The 4,215-nt window shown below is 45.7% G+C and overlaps 1 pseudogene across 1 annotated transcript; it reads right to left on the bottom strand.

Annotated features, from left to right (window-relative positions):
- Positions 1 to 1,780: 1,780 nt before the first annotated feature.
- LOC147639361 (DEAD-box ATP-dependent RNA helicase 35 pseudogene) lies at positions 1,781 to 3,988 on the bottom strand (annotated as a pseudogene). The gene has a single exon (XR_015264731.1). The product of XR_015264731.1 is annotated as a DEAD-box ATP-dependent RNA helicase 35 pseudogene (transcript).
- Between the last annotated feature and the right edge of the window lie 227 nt (positions 3,989 to 4,215).

The raw sequence follows: 4,215 nt of genomic DNA, 5'->3' as shown, positions 1-4,215 counted from the left end.
CCATCCTTCGCTGCAGGAACATCTCCAAAAGAAGTATCCATAAGATCACTGGCTGCACAGCACCCAGAAGCAGAAAGCATCTGCCGATCACTGGCATCACCATACAGGTCACAAAGCAACTGCCACACAGAGAAGGTAGAAGCATCATCAAGAGCATAGATGAAGTGTCGAAGAACCGAATCCTGACAATTTAGGAGGAGAAAGCCATAGATTTATCCGTCAGTATTCCTCCACCGACACACATCCTCTGCAGAGGCAAGGTCCGGCAAGCACCGATTCTTGTACGAGAGAAACTCTATCAAACCATACTACCTGAGAATGGAAGTAACCTACAACTTCCAGGACTGAAAGTTACCACCATCCAACTTGTTTGCCTCATCTAGGAAATAACAAGAGAGTGATACGGGAGCCAAATCTGAAGCTGTCATCATTGATCCAATCAATAGGACCAACCCTCATAAGATAAAACTGTCCAAATCAGAAAACGCTGATATAGGGTCTTTCCTCCCACCAAAACACAACCCTAAGAGACTGGACAGCACCCGAAAATATATTATAAGAGGGTGCAAGAGGGAAAGGCAACAACAAGGACAATAGCTTGGGCTCTCCTCAAGAAAAAACACACAATCTCTGAAGAAGAAGTGTCCTCCACACGTACCAAGAGTGCCACCAAAGCCTGCAACACCAAAGACCCCCTCTGCAAAGGAGCAAACCCACTGGAGAGGAAAAACGCAGCAAAGGAAGCTGCTGTCCTGAAGAAAACAGGCCGCCTATGTCCCAAACTCCACGTGGAATAGAAAAAAACTGGTCAAACAGTACCGGAAGGCTGTGTTGATGAAGCCAAACTGAAGGGCGCAGCAACCAGCAAGTTCAGTCTAGAAAATGCAGCAAAGGAAGCTGCATATCTGAGAGAAAAAAACGCAGAGGCAAAGTGACCAAGTTCAGTCCAGAAACTGCTAAACCGGGAGCGATGATACCATGAAAGAGTGCACAGAGCGGAAGCAGAGTGGCACTAGAATGTGCTGAACAAAGAGTGCAAGAGAGAGAGAGAGAGAGATGGAGAAAACTATGCTGAATATACTGAAGCAAAACAATCCCAAGCAAGAGACACTACAAGTCTCATAAGTGAGGGAGAAAATATGTAAAAGACTGAATGAACAATGAGAGGCCAGCACCCACTATATCTATAGTAGAGGTAAGCTGGCCGACTGGAACTGCAAAACAAGCCGACTGGAATATGCCAGAAAAGCTGGGAAAAATCCCAGAAAAATACTAGAAAAAGGGGTGGCCAGCCCACAAGCAAGGGCCATGTAAAAGGGACCAAATGGGCACCATAAAAGAGCAAAATCTGGGGATGAATGTGCTAACACATCTCAGGCACAAGCACCAAGCCCTAAGTGCCTCACAGATCTCATCTCACTCCATCAAATCATGGGAATTATGTCCTGCTGGTGACACCAGCACCTGCTTATAAAATGAAGTCCATAAGCTGCTTCTTTGTTCTGATCTTGCTTCACTAGGGAGTCGGGACAAGTCTTTTGGTAGATAAATGATATAAAATGTCGCTTTTAAACTGTACAAGGGGTCCAACACTGCAGTAACCCATAGCCTCACCAATCAAAGAACCAGCTTGACCTAGTCTATAGCTCAGGTGTCACTAATGATGTGACCATACCAAAGCACAAAGCAAATGCTCATCTTGTAAGGGTGCAAAATTATCTTTGATTACAGCTGATTATTCTCAAGCTTATAACTAGAGACCAAAAACCAAGATCATATCTACAGACCAGCCTTCCCTTATATTTGAGGAATATCAGAAGTTACATACATAGGCAGAAGAACAGGTGTTTCTTTTAGTTCAAATGTCTCTGGATACGAATCAGCCCTGTGCAAGCCAGAGGTAGATGGCTAGTCACAACAAATGTACTAAGACAGCAAGAACAACAAAGAAAAGACAATGATTTATCTCATCACTTGTGACACATCAACTTGGTGAAGAAAGCCACGAAACTTAAGCTGCAAGTATGCATAGCAATTTGACTCCAATAAACATCAATTCATATGCTCTATCAAATCTCTCCACCGTATCCTCCAGAACCGAGATAATCCCTTCTTGTGCCTGCAATAGCCTGGCTCTTCTGATGCTCTAGCTTAGGGCATTCACCAATACGATGACCAAGCCCACCACAATATGCACAGCCTTTGACCCCACTTGCCTTGTCAAGTTCTTCGACATCTTCCATGGGATCATCAAGTGTCGCCAAGACTGGAGGAATCCTCTGTTTGGCCTCTTTAAGCAAATGCTTTAAATCAAGGAGTATAGTCTCACTCTGGTTTTTGTTGATAAATGATGTTGCAATGCCTGTCTTGCCACACCGTCCCGTACGGCCTATCCTGTGAACATAATTTTCAATTTCTGCCGGCATATCATAATTGATCACGTGCTGGATATCTGGAAAATCTAGACCTTTGGAGGCCACGTCTGTTGCCACTAAGACATCCTTCTTCCCAGCTTTGAAAGACGCAATGGCATACTCTCTGTCTTCTTGATCTTTTCCTCCATGGATGGCAACTGCCTCGACACCCTTTCTGAGAAGATATTCATGAATGGCATCTACATCTGCTTTGTTCTCACAAAAGATTAACACTGGAGGGGGAGTCTTTTGCAAGCATTCCAGGAGATACACCATCTTGGCTTCTTGCTTCACATACTCCACTTCTTGTATAACGTCCAGATTGGCAGCACCAGCCCTTCCAACATTTACTATGACAGGTTTGACAAGAGCGCTTTTTGCAAAATTCTGGATTTTTTTGGGCATGGTTGCAGAGAAAAGCAGTGTCTGCCGTTGAGCTTTGAAGTGATCGAAGACCTCTCGAATGTCCAGATCAATAAGCCTATCTGCCTCATCCAAAGTCAAGTACTTGCAGTTGTCAAGATTCATCCTTTTCTTCGCAAGCATATCTTTCAGACGCCCGGGAGTCGCAACCACAATGTGGACTCCTCTTTTCACCACTTCGAGCTGAGACCTCATGTCAATACCTCCCATGCAGAGCATGGATCTAAGATCCGGGTAGCCTTTACCCTTGAGCACAGACACAAACTCTTCCACCACATCAAACGTTTGCCTGGCAAGCTCGCGTGACGGGCACACAACCATCCCTAATGGTCCTTCCCCACTGACGAGGGGCATCCTTACCTCTTCTTGCAGGGCTAGCATGATGAGGGGCAAGACAAAAACAAGGGTTTTACCAGAGCCTGTGAAAGCTATGCCTATCATATCTCTACCAGACAAGATAACAGGAAGGCCTTGTACCTGGATGGGAGTAGGCCGCGTGATGCCCTTGTCCTTGAGCTTCTGCAGGATGGCATCAGGGAGCCGCATGTCCTTGAAGTTCTTGCAAGGTGGGGGAATACCATCACCCTCGACAAGGATGTGCCATTGCTTACGAATGTCCTCACAATCCATGTGGCGGACATGGGAGGGGGGTTTCCACCCTGTCTCCATGGGCTCGGTGTACTGGATGCCCTTCGCGAGCTCTCGTACGGACATGAGCGTCTTGCGCTCAGAAAGCCGTTCGATCATTTCCTTCTCCTGGTTCACGAGCTGTTCTGTGGCGCTGATCTCCGGGAGCTCCTTCTTAAGCTGGGAGGCTTTCACGAGAAGGCTAGGTTTCGCTTCAGGGTTACCTGCTTCATCGCCGTCTTCTGTTGTAGAGGAGACGAGGCCTCTGCCCTTCCTGTGCAGAAACTTCTGCGCTTCCAGCATCTTCCTTTTCTTCACGGGCACGTACTCCTGGTAGTCGTCCTCGCCATCATCGCCATCGCCCCCATCATCATCCTCCTGATGCCTCCTCCTGGGATCATTGGCCCTCCCCGACCCCGCAAGAGCAGAGTCTGACCTCTGATGCCCATACTCTTCCATCTCCTCCCCTTCAGAAGCGCTGTGTCATGTGGGGTTTGTTAGATGATAATTCAAAACTATGTGACGCGATAAAAAGTATTCATGTGTCTGCTTGTGTGTTCATATGTGTGTGCATGCACATGTGAGGGTATGTTTCTCAAAAACATGTGTGCTTAGTGTATATTTATATACATATATAAATATATGTGTGTGTATATGTGTGTGCGTGTGTATATATATATATATATATATATATATATATATATATATATATGTATGTATGTATATATATGTGTGTGTGTGTATATATATA

This window comes from Cibotium barometz, chromosome 4 (assembly GCF_041138505.1).
Source record: "Cibotium barometz isolate CiBa-2024 chromosome 4, ASM4113850v1, whole genome shotgun sequence".
Taxonomy (NCBI): Eukaryota; Viridiplantae; Streptophyta; class Polypodiopsida; order Cyatheales; family Cibotiaceae; genus Cibotium; species Cibotium barometz.
Note: the sequence above shows the minus strand (reverse complement) of the source record. Positions and strands in the feature narration are given on the sequence as shown.